Raw genomic sequence first — 13,279 nt, 5'->3', positions numbered from 1 at the left:
TCCCAGTCACTCACTTGGAAGCCCACTCCCCCTTAGAATGGTCTTAGACCTTTAGGGTAACATTCACAACTACGTATTAAAATTTAATCAACAACTTCTATCACGAGAATTTTAATTTAATTGTCTTAAAACTTTCTAAACTTTCTATTTTAATTGTCTTAAATAAAAAATCGACACAAAAAAATTGCATTTTAACATATTATATCATGTGCTAAAATTGCATATCTAAGACATCGATTCTAAGTGACATAAAAACTAAAATTAAAAAGTGTTAAAATTTTTTATACGTTTTTAATTCCTACCTTTTAATATTGTAAAACCCTTGCATTTTAAGATATTAAGAGCCAAGGTGAACGACACTAAATGTGAATGGGCGCTATATCTGAAAATATTGCATTTTAGGATATCCTAAAATTGCATTTTAGGTTATTAAGCGTCACTTTTGGTCGGCTCTTAGTGCAAAAATAAATTCAGCATATTAAGCGGTAAGGGCAAATGGAGCAAATAATGGCGCAAAGTGATTTAGGCTCTCCACAAAAATGATTTCTTTCACAATCCAGTAGCATCTCCATGATCTAGGCAGCATCTGCTTTCATCTCAGCTGATCGGTTAGTTTCCATCCTTATAGAATTTATTAAATTTGATCTTTATTGAAGGGGCTAGGGCTCTTGTGACAGGACTATTGGTTTTTTTGTTTCTTGGTCAAATTCTTTCCTAGTTCAGATTTTGATTATCAAGTACCTATTTTGTGTGTTATCTGTCTATTGTAGATTTATACTACTATAAAGTATTAGTGGCCATGTTTAATATAATGTGCAAAATACACCATGGCATCACACCCTATGCATGTTTTTTTACAATAATGAAAGAATCTTTCTATTTGCTTTGATTCAAAAAGTGTCAAACACCCAATCATACAACAAATTTGTCCCTCTCAAACACAATGGAAAATCATAGTTCCATAGTGATTTCTCCACTGTTGTAAGTCTACATTGCTACCTATTGGGTAAACCAAAGAAATAACCGAAGAAACTCTAGCACAAACATATGCATCATTGGAGGTTCCACATTCGTTATTTAGTTTTTTTGGAACTTGTAATGCCTTTAAGGTACAGTCATTGATCTTTAAGAATAGTGGCTTTAGCTATTTACCCACCTTCTTCAACCTTGCACAGTTGTAGTGTCATCATATTTTGAGAAACTAGTATATTCAGGTTTTGATTGATTTAGAGGTCAAATGAGCAATGTAATATTTTAAGGGTGATCTTTGTTTGGACTTCGACATATAAGTGGTTCTGAATCTTTGACTCTGTGATTTGAAAGGGCTTTCACAACATTGTGTAATTTTGAATAGAAAACTAGAGCCTTCTATCTAAATCATTTCATAGTAACATTTGTAGTCATCTGTCTGATGGTAGCTTCAATGAAAGCCAAAAGGAATGAACATTATGTATACAACATTAAGAACTGATGGAGATATAATACAGTTTAAATGTAAAGATAAATCATAATGTAGTAAATTGGGTAATTACAAAAGGTCTTGACATCTGTGCAAATATTTCATTACCCAAGCAATAACAATTGGACCATTGCCAGAACATACCTGGGTTTGATGAAATCAACCTTTTAATGAATATTCCCAGAACTTCATCATCACAAATATCTACATGATCCTTTTTTAAACAATAGTAGTACACAATTATGTCCTGCATCAATACTGGCCTGGCAATTGAGGTTCAAACCACATTAGCCACCATGCAACTCATGCAAGTGATTTAAGTCAATATTTTGCACTATATCTTTATATTGGATATGTTGGTCCAACTAAATATATATGTATAGTTACACACATACACACACCTTGGAAGATATGCCCCATCCCTCTACCCAAGCTTTCTTGGTGACGATGGGATTCTCCTATACAAGCAACATCAATTGTTATATAAAGATAAATTATTATCGTGCAACCTAAATCTATCAAATTAATTGCACCAATTTATTATTGTTATCCTCTACTAAATCCTTAATGAATGGTACAAGAAAAAAAAATATTCTATGACTCATACCTGAATAGCTTACTACATGAACAACACAACAATGAGTAGCCCCAATAGTTCTCCAACTACCCTGGTAAACCTATTGATAATTGAGCATGCACCCAAAATGGCAAGCAAGAATAACAAGAAGGAAGTCCATACACATACCCTATATATAAAAGAGAAAAATGCTTGTGACCTTTTAACTCAAATACATGCCTCCTCGTACAAAGCCCAGTTAAGCTGCAATAACCAGTTCAGGTTCCATAAATACAACATTTGTAAACAAGACATGTATGTTGTTGCCAGCTTTAATTAACATTCTTTGGACAAAGATTTGAAGTACGTACCACCTTGTCCAAGCCAAAAACAACTTCGGGCCTAAATCTTCTCTATCTTTGGAAAAGTCATACATAAATGTATACATGAGCACACTTGGTTCAACCACTCCTAGAATCAACAAAGGCTAACCTCCAATAATAGAATGTCTGATGCCATAGAGCTCTAACAAACTGGTACCATGAAATTGAGTGACAAGACTAAATTTTGATGCGCCATTGTAATTTATGGCAACCCCAAGCTCACTCAATTGCAAAAGAGGCCGCAATCAACCATTATTATTAGCTTTTGTGACTTTCATAGGTCTTCTTGTTAATATCATGGACTATATTTTCTGATCATTGTATTTATTGTTGTGCCCTATGATGGGATTGTATTCTCATGACTTGGACTGTGTGTATTCTTTAAAACTGTGGTTCTTTCAAAGTTGTTTTCATAAACCTCTATGTTTACTGTAGTTGTGCTCTAAGACAAACATTAACAACATCTACCTTATATTGTCTTTGTAACAATGAATTGGCATTGGATTTCCCATCAAAATAGGTATGCTGTTGTTCTTTCATTAACTCATTTGGCTTATTGTAGATGACTGTCATTTATGATCTTCAAACTATCAAAGGCTTTGGAGACTGGTTCTCTGCTTCTTTTCAAAATTTTCTTTTCTTGATTAGCTTCTCTAATGTCTGTCACTATGAGGTTTTCTTTTGTAGTCTTGATCAGCACGGTCTTTTCTATAAAAGCACTACTCCTATATCCATGGCAGAATTGTGTTGTCATTGATTGTGGCTCCAGACTGTAATATTGAGACCTTCTTTATTGACTGTCTCAGGCCTAGGGCTATTGGAACACTCTGTCACAGAATGAATTTCTTTTGGAACTTTTTTTGGTGCTTCTATTTCATAACTGAGGTTGTTTACTTCAAATTGGAATTGTCAACAGTTATTCATCCTCAACTCTTTCTTTACCATATCATCTTCAATACATTATGTGACTACTTTTCTTTGTTGCTATTGGGAATTGATTGTTTCTTCTCTACCTCAGATCTGTTCTTTTCTATTGTATAATATACTTTCTTCTCATGAGGCTTTGCATCTTGGCTAAGATCTCAAAGATCTCATATTTATGCCCATATTTATGCCATTTTGTCTAATCCTTATAAGAGTCCTCTATCATTGTACCAAGGTTTTATCATAGGTTTGTTGGATTTTGAAGCTAAATAATCTGTGATTGGTATTATCTCTTATATCAAAGTGAATGCAGCTGCTTTATATTGTCTAGAACTATGGACTGTCCTAGGAATCATTATATTACTGGCCTTGGCAAAGACTGAAACCATCACTGTACTTTCACTGTAGTTACTTTGTAATTTTTTATGTATTCATTATTTTATTTGTCCATACTTTTTGTGGTCCTGACTTCTTAGGGTTGTTGCTTTGTCCAATGAATGAAGACCTTTTGTATGCTTAGGACTGAATCTATGTGATCTTGAAGCTTGCTACATATTCTCGATGACTATGGTTCTATTTTTTGACCTCAAGATCTTTATAAGATCTCTTTCTCAAGGTCTAATTTCCTTATGCTTTCTATGTACTTTGTTGATCTTAAGCTCGTTGTAGTTGAATCTTGTAACCCTGCTCTACATGACTCTGATATATATGGTATATTATTTTAACAAATGCCCTTTTGATATGACTAAATTTTTTAGTTTGGAAACTTTGTATCTCTGTGTTCTTCAAATAATCATATGATGAATGAAATGCCCTTTATTATTATTCATGCTTCTTATCACTTTGAGCTATTTTTCAGCTATTCTTCATTGTGTTTTTCCCAATCTTCATCACTATGAGTGATATTAGAGCCTTTGTGACTGCTGCTCATGACTTCATGGACTGCTATGGTCTGATCTATACATTGATCTTTGTCCTTTAAGACATGGATGCTCTATTCTTGGCATTGTGAATGTTGCACTAGGGTTCTTTTCATTGTTTGGGATACCCAACTTGGGACTGGGATCTCTTACCTTTCACTGTTATGTGTATGGGACTGTTAATACCCATCGTGTTGCCTTATTATCATTCTTTTGTGCTTTTGTAACTACTCTTTTGAAGCTTTTAAGCTTCAATCTCTACAATCTGTACAGTAATATTGTCATCCAACTTGTATTGATGTTGTTGTCTTTCTAACTGTGGTCTTAATCCATGATTGTGTTTTCATGAAACTTGACTTTGTTCTCTAATGAATAATGATTATTAATGCTTCTCTTTATCTTATGAATCTTTCTTTATGTGGATGAAAGACTCTTTGCCTGAGACTGTTCATTTATTGCCCTTACACTATGACTGTGCATGTATATACTGTTCTTAGACAGTAAATAAGATCACTATTTTTTGTGCCTATGATTACCTTATCAATGATAATATTAACCATGCTTCATCATGGATTTGGATTCCTGTTTGTTTCAGATGCCTTCATTTGTTCACTATCTCGACACTTTTGTGAAGATGATTCTATAGACTGTCTTTAAGGCTGCTAATGACTAGGTCTGCACTTTTCTCTTTGAACTTGGTTGCATTTTGATGTTTGATTCTTTAATGATCTTTCTCTATCATTATATGACTGCTACCGTGTGATGCACTGCTTTGTGACTCTCCAATTTGGCTTGTGTGTTCTCTAAACACTGTCATAGAGTTTTAATCTGCAACAAATCTCTTATCATGACTACCCATACATGCTTAAATCTCTTATTCTCTGTGCATGAGCTATCCATGCCTTTTTTTAAATCTCATTAAAATAAAATATATAAAACTTTTAAGTGGATGTGGAATAAAATCTTTTCCTATCAACAATAAGGGGAGGGCTTTTATGAAAAGAAATTAACCTTTTTGAGAGAAACTCCTGTGCATGAACTTTTCATGTTGAATCATATTGTCTTTCACTGTCGTGTCTTAGTTCTCCCTTGCTTCCTTAGAGATAAAGGCGTGCTTGAGAAAAGAAGAAACCCTTGATCTGTTGTTCATGACTACCATTATGTGCCTCCTTAGAGAAACTAGTAGAAGAAAATATATTCTTCTATATAAACCCTAGTTGAGCCCGTGCTATATGGAGAAAGGGATCCATTATTGATTTTTCTACATAGAAAAATGTCTTAGGACCTTTTAGTTTGCACATAATATGCCATTCATTCCCTCTTCATGAATGCAATGTGCAGTTCATAATCTTTGTTATTCATATCTGTTATTGTTGATATTTGTTATTCATATAGGCCCAGGTATACAAGAAGTAAATATAGTTAGCTCTTCTTGATTGTCCAACCGTGATCTAGGTGCCCGTGTTAAAAGCCTTTATTGGTGCAGGAGCACCTAGGCTACCATCAAGCCTCTATAAGGCAAATTTTGAATCTTTTATGTTTTGAAGGATGAAAGTTGTAAATAAGGTCTTTTAAGAACCAAATGTGATTTAATAAGGTCATTAAGACCATTGAATGTTAGATTAAGTCCTAGATGGGTCATGTTGTTGATATTGCTCAAGGATTGTCAAAATTATCAAAATTATCATTTTGTGGCAAAATGTCTTAATAGGGTCATATATGGTATTTTATGATGTATGAAGGTATTTTAGTCCTATTTGGACCTATTCGTATTGGTTTTGAGTCATGAAAGTTTTGGATTAAGTCTAGGCAGCATTTTTGAAAAAAATGTCAATATTGCCAAAATGTTGTTAAGGCAATTTTTGCATTGTAAGAGCAATTAGGAGTTGGTTGGTTGACAAAAATCCAAAAGGTGGTTATTTAAGTTGGGAGGCCTTGGAGGCATTAAAATAGGCCATTCCCATATTTATTTGGGGGTTGGATGGTGATTTTGTATGGAGAACTTAGTTTGAAGACAATGTGATGATCATTTTCTCTGTTGCTCCGTAAGTTTATTATTTGGATGAATTAACATGTAAGAGTGGAATTTTTGGAAATATATATATATATATATATATATATATATATATATATATATGTTACCTTTCATTTGGCATAGGTTTGGTTCAATTTTATTGATTTTTGATCCTTCTACAAGCGGATTTACCAAAACTGGTCTAAAAACTTAGGTTTTGGGGCTTTTTCAAAGAAAAATGTAGAACTCTCCATTCCATGAATGGATTTCCTCAAGACTTGGTGTAATGGTATTTATAGTAGTGTTACAGATGGGTTTTAAACAGTTTTTGCAGGGGAAGAACCTAAGCGTAGTTTTGGGCACTTGAGGGCTTAACATCCTCATGTGTTAAGCAAGTTGAAGGAGGTTTGAAGAAGAGTTGTGTGTTTTGGTACCAAAACAATCAAAGAGACCTTAGAACCTATTAAATCCTTTCATTTTTTCTATGTTCCTTCATTCCAAGTTGAGTGGGAAAGTTGGTGGAGTGTCTAAGGGGTGTCTCTAGTGCATTTGGAGGCCTAATAGGGCTCTTGAAGGACTGTAACAGTCAATTTTTGAACACTTTTATCCAAAAACACCATAGCTTGATTTTGACATATGTTGTGTAAAACCGAAATGGGTATCCAAATATGGTTTTATTTCTGGGTTATGACATCTGTGTGAAAATTTATGCCCAAAATACTGAGTTTGCTGCACTAAAAAAGCATATAGGTTGTACATTATCAGTCCGTTTAGGGTCAAGATGGTACAAAACACTCTATGGTAATTTTGAGATCTTTTCAATAAATTCCAAAAGGGTATCTGGAAGTGGTCTTTTTTTGTTCCTAGGGTTAGTGATTCAAAATTTATGATAAAAAAACCTTCTGAGTAGGGCTACTAGAATCTAGTCACCCTAGAAAGCCAATGGTGTGGAATGGCCAAAAAGGGTTTGTTTCAAAGATGGATTTGGTTTATTTGAGTCCATTTTGGTTTTTGGACATGATTAAATTCCTTCCCCTATCCTTATGAGTGTCTTTTATTGTGTTGTCTCAAATTGCCACTTTATGAGACATTGTCAAATAGTGGAAATCTTGGATTGAGTAACCTATTGTGTAGCCTAGAGTTTGGGGGTTTGAAACCATAGCCTTGGAGTGTTGTAGAACCTCTTAGACACTCTGCATCATTTATGAATGTAGTCTAGGACTCTAAAATCTTTGTTTGTTCACAAATTGCAGAGTGGGGCTTTGCTTTGAGAGAACAAGGAATAGTGAGTGTCCGAGGAAAATGTTCCATGAGCCACCATACCTTAATGAAATGCATTTGAAGTCAGTTTTACTCCATGTTAGATGATGTTGTGGCACTAAATAGACCAGTTAAATATGAGGTTGGCATAGATATGACTTGCTTAGTGTTTGAAATAGCATATAATAATATAAATAAGGCTCAATAAATTTGCCTTGCCATTGGTTGTATTGAATTTAGTTAAATTAATAAAACCATATGTTAGTGCTACCAAATTACTATATTGATTGGTATGGGGTCTGATACATAGATATTTTCCAGCCACGTGCACACTTGGTTTAACAGCAAATAGTTCTCAACTAAAACCAACACCTAATATTGACTTTCATTCCTTGTCTATCTTAGAGTGCAATCAGACTTCTTATACAGTGTTGCAACTAGGGATTATTGGCCTTGGTGATGGTGGCTCACTTTAGAAACACATTTCTTCATTCTTCACTCATCATTTTAGGATTACCCTTTTATTGGCTATATAAATTTGATTGTATACATGTAGTGGTTGTAATGCAGTTACTCTTTTGATAAATCCATTATAAATACAGAATTATGATTTCATCTTATTAAAATATCCGTAGGCATGCTTCTTTGATTTTTCCTTTCAAATAGTGCTCCTCCTTAGGCAAAACAATTGTGTTGTTCGAGCGGTTGTTATGTGAATATTTGTTCCCATGCTATGATAATGTAGATGTCTTAACTCTACCCTTCTAAATACCTCTAGATTTTCATGGAATAATCATAACAAGTTACAGTATTGAACTTTTAGGTGCCATTTATTGTGAAATAGAATATTTATTGTTTGCCTTAGATTTAAAATCTAGGATAGGTATGCAGAAAATAGTACGACAACCATCCATATGCAATTCTCACTGTTATGAAAATCTACATGATTTTCATCCTTCTGTGCATGTGATTGTTACTAACTCTCACTGTTCACAGAGTCAAATAGGGGCTGCCCCTTTGACATTACTGTGCTCTATGTTGTAACTGCTACAAAAGACTTCCTTGACTGTCCCAAAGTACTGGGACATTTGATGTTTTCAAATCGTTGGACTTTTAAGGACTATGCAATGAAAATTCTTGAATCCTTCTTTGGCCTTTTGTTGTTCCTCTAACCTCATGCTTCATATAAGGTCATACCTAAGGTTTTTGTCAAGTATTTTCATGACTTATGCCTATTATGACTTGATTACCTCCTCATTCTTTATTTGGATTCATCGAAGGCTGTGACTGTGATAAGGATCTTGAGGGGCTATGCTGCCATTACATGCAGCTCATGTTAGGCTGAATATTCACTGGTATGCCTCACCGTCAACAAGGTTTTGAGACACATGATGGTTGTCCACAAGATGAGATTTCTCATATGCTATTTCTATGTTCTTGACTTCCATCTTTGCGACTGTAACATGACTGTACTTGTTATTTGCTTGTGATTATGTCTTTTCATGACTGTGTATGATTGCAACCAAGATTATTTTACTGTTTTTATCACTACTTTAGGTTTGCTATCCATTATCTTGCCCATAATTCTCTTGACATTATTTGATTTTAAATTTAAATAGACTTGAATTTATATGGCTAATCACTTTGGTGATGGGATTGGCATTGCCCCCAAGTAGTGTTCTCTCATAATTCCCCTAAGTATGATACCTTTGTCTTGGTGCCTCCTATTATTCCATATGACTGTTTTGGCAATGAACTGTGGTTGTGGTAGTTAGCAATCTTCACACAAAATTCATTACCTTGTACTATGACTGAGACTTAGACCTGTCTTTGTCAATCTTTGTCATACCCTTTTGGCCTTCTAGAGTTTAAGAATGAAGCCTCTTTTGTGAAACACTTTCTCCATCAATGATGATTGTCAGTGTGATATGATTGTAATCTTTCATTTTGTGTTGGGCTATGACCTTTGATGCTTCTCTTACGCTCTTTTCATGGTGCTTATTTTCCTTCCTATGACTTTTGTGTCTTGGGAGGACTAGGACTACCCATTGTTCCACGGCCGTTGGGGACGGGGAGACAGGGGGACGAGCTTCGGGGATGGGGGAACAAAGGGAAAAAGTTTCGGAGACGGGGGGACTTGGGCCTGGGGGGGGCGGGGGGCACGTTTCCGTGGAACACGGGGACTACCCCTCTTTATCCTTGACTAACAACAGATTTCTCAGGTCTACACTTCAATCTTTGACTATGCTGCCCTTGAATTTGTGATAGGGCTGATTGACTAATCGTGAAGACTCTATATCTTCACACTTCATCACTGCGTATAGGGCTATCTTCTAGATTCATTGTACTCCTTGTGATGGATAATCATAGATGTTGCATCTTTGTATATTGGTTGTTCTGGGTAATAATCTTCTTTACCCCACAAGTATTGTCTTGCAAAAAATCTCTTCTAAGGTAAAAGTAATACCTTATTTGGGGCTGTGAACATGTGGCTTTGATCCCTTGCTCTCATAAATTGTTCATATTACCAATGCGTATATCCACAAATTTCTCTCCGTTCTTGTATGATTTCATGCCTTTTGATAATGAGTAACTCAAAATGTCTCTGACTGATAAATATCTTCATGGCTGAGACTACCTTATTGAGCTTTTACAACTGTATTTCATATTTTTGATGCGAATTGTGTCCTCATATTTGTAACCATTATCTGCCACTCTTGTTGCTTTTATGTCTGGAACACTCATTATTATATCTATTCAGGGGCTTCTTAATGTTTTAGTTGTTCTATATTCATTAATGGCTGCAACTGTGGGTATGCTTAACTCAGAATAAGCCATCCTCTTGTTCTTGAAATGTTCATGCTATTTAGCATTTGGCTTATGACATTGTAAATTGTCATTGTTCTGTGTTAGATCCATATCTGGTGAAAAACCCTCATTCTTCTTATATTTGATTGCCATTAACCGTGTACAAGGTTTACAAACTTTGATTTGCACTTTGGATAGGGCAATCTCTACTATTTGTGCCTTCATATGATGAATACCACTGTGTTCAGGGCTGATATCTGTCATCATTAAGTGACAATGACTTTAAAAATGATTTCTCATCTATGCTCATTGTTTTGGACCTACACTTATTACCCTTTTCATGATTTAAACAACAAACACCATAAAATCTTTATTCTATCTGTTCTCACTGCCTATGATCTTGACTTTTAGGAGTTGCCTTTAATGCCTTCGACTTGTGTTGGGACTGTTGTGTTCTTTGTTCATGAAGCCTTGAGACATCTCGCTATTATCCTCATCAATGTCCTTGTTCTTATGCATATAGAGGCACTATGTCAAGACTTTTCTTCGCATTGTTACTAATGAATGGGTTGTTTAGACTTGCTCCTCATATAGACCCACTGTTTAATTTTTGTGCTTATTTCTTGTATCACAACTCTGGATATTTGTTGATATTTTTAATTATTCAATTTTGTAATTAATTATCTATGCACCTATTTAGTGTACATATATATATTCAATTTTGTGATATTTATCAACTAGTTGGGAACTCAAGTCTGATTTCCATCATTCAAGGATTCATGTTGGCTTGAATATTCCTTAGCTATCGTTAAATTATAGTCATCTCTCTAAAAATATGATTAGATATTAATTTGAAATGTATGTAATTTTGGTCAAACATTCTTGACATCAAGATGTCTTCAGATAACTTCCTTTCCAAACACACCACAATAAGAAATAGAAATCAGTACATTCATTTTCAAAATTCTTAGCTACACTTTCTGTTTTATAGAAGCATTATTTCTAAAATTTGATCCTAGTTATTTTTCAGAAAGATTTTTCTATTACTCATGGACTATTGAAGCCTTAAAACTCGTAGTATATATACACTACATATTTTTCAAGGAGTATTCTTTATGGTTAGAATCTCTCCAGGCAACAAAATGAGCAAGTGGGACTTCAATACATACTGTACACACAAATACTATGAGGAGACAAATATTGGAAGTTACAAATTGATTAGTATAGATGGTGGCATCAAGAGGGAATCAAAGAAAAATATTTAGACATTATGCTTATAATGCAAGACACTAGGCTTATAATGTATTCTTTCTTGGTGTATTTGATGCAGGTGACATTCCCTTCCCCCACTGTCTGCAATGATAACTGACCTTGGCCTCACTCAGTCTCAGGTGATCTACTCTTGAATGCCCTATTTTTCCTCCTTCTGTAATTTTACTAGTAAGTTGAATTTTAATTTGTATTAAATGATTTCTATACATAAGAATTTGCAAACAATATAATGATTAGTATTGATTGAAAATTGAAATGTTGTATTATAGGCATAAACTATATAAAGTCTATTTTGCACTTGTTGCCAATCCCTGCAGATTTGTTGAGTTCTGAAGATACTCCAAAATTAATTTATTTAGGTCTGAATTCATTACCTTAATGTTCTTGTGCAGCATTCTACCTTTAGTTCCCTACTGACCATAGGTGCCATGATTGGTGCAATAACAAGTGGTCGTGTTGTAGATTTCCGGGGGAGAACAGTGGCAAGTGCTTTACTTTGTGACGAGTCCTTAGCATTTTAGAAGTATTGTAAGTATAAGATAGTATATTTATTATTATTAATTGAGGTGAGGTCTACCCAACAATGAAAAAGGATCACCGGTGCCTGATTTCCCCAATCTAAAATACTTATCTTCACTTAATTCGGGCACTGAGTGGCTTCAACCTCTTACGTAATTGGATGGCTTATTATAATAATCTTCGTGGTTCAAGATATTTATTTATTTTTCCTTCTTGATTTTTCATGCTCTAAATCACACAATGCGGTTTTTTATTTTTTTCAGGGAAAAAAAATTAGATGAGTTTCTAATTTCTTATATAAAAATTGGATTATTTACCATACATAGTTGAATGTTTTAATTTTTACCATATATCACCGAATTAAAAACATTGGAGGCCGTGCTTTATTGTTTAGTTTAGCAAGTTCATTGTTTTGTTTTGAATCTAAAACAACACTTGCAATAGTACGACAACCATCCACATGCAATTCTCCATGGATTGGGATTTTTTGTCTTGAATAAACAAATGATTAAGATCAAGTTATTTTGAAAATCAAGTTAGAGAATTTGTAAAATGATAATGAACATAAAATCCCATTTTTCCAGTTGAAAAAATTTGCAGGTTCTCTATGAGGCATTGACTGGATATAGAGTAAGCTAGAAAAAAGCCCTTCAATTTCTAAATCAATGATTCTTAGAATCAAAGTAGACAAGCAAGAATGATTGTCAACCCTATATTCTGCTTATAGATGAGCTTGATCTTCTTGTCACAAGAAATCAATTGGTAATTCTATACTTAACTATTTTTTTTTTTAATTGTAGATAGGGAGAAACAAGCTAGAAATAAAGAATGAATGAGAAGCTGTCTATTTTTAAATCCATAACTATGCAAGTTACGTCAATTGTATTTTTGTTTATGTGGACTAATTTTTGTATATGACATAGAATAACCAAATTCTAAAACATCTATTTCTCCTTTTTAGGTTCTATACAATATATTTGATTGGCTGACTAGAGCCCATTCTTAGTTGATAGTTATTGGTAAACAAATTTCAAACTATTACTTGCACTTACTACAAAGATCATAATAAAAGCACTGTATTTAATTTGGATTGCTGAGATGTTGATTGTTATTTGGAATTTATAATAGTAAACACAATGGATCTGTCAGAGAAATTGCTTCCAC

At 34.1% G+C, this 13,279-nt stretch overlaps 2 long non-coding RNA genes across 2 annotated transcripts; one reads left to right on the top strand and one right to left on the bottom strand.

Annotated features, from left to right (window-relative positions):
- The first annotated feature begins 392 nt into the window (after positions 1 to 392).
- LOC131070867 (uncharacterized) lies at positions 393 to 12,107 on the top strand. The gene is made up of 3 exons (XR_009112418.2): positions 393 to 608; positions 11,655 to 11,715; positions 11,989 to 12,107. It is a non-coding gene; the product is annotated as an uncharacterized LOC131070867 (long non-coding RNA).
- LOC131070868 (uncharacterized) lies at positions 1,415 to 12,083 on the bottom strand. The gene is made up of 3 exons (XR_009112419.2): positions 11,971 to 12,083; positions 1,861 to 1,917; positions 1,415 to 1,722 (listed from the first exon to the last, which is right to left on the bottom strand). It is a non-coding gene; the product is annotated as an uncharacterized LOC131070868 (long non-coding RNA).
- Positions 12,108 to 13,279: the final 1,172 nt, after the last annotated feature.

This window comes from Cryptomeria japonica, chromosome 1 (assembly GCF_030272615.1).
Source record: "Cryptomeria japonica chromosome 1, Sugi_1.0, whole genome shotgun sequence".
Taxonomy (NCBI): domain Eukaryota; kingdom Viridiplantae; phylum Streptophyta; class Pinopsida; order Cupressales; family Cupressaceae; genus Cryptomeria; species Cryptomeria japonica.
The sequence above is the reverse complement of the archived record's forward strand: the minus strand, read 5'-3'. Positions and strand labels throughout refer to the sequence as shown.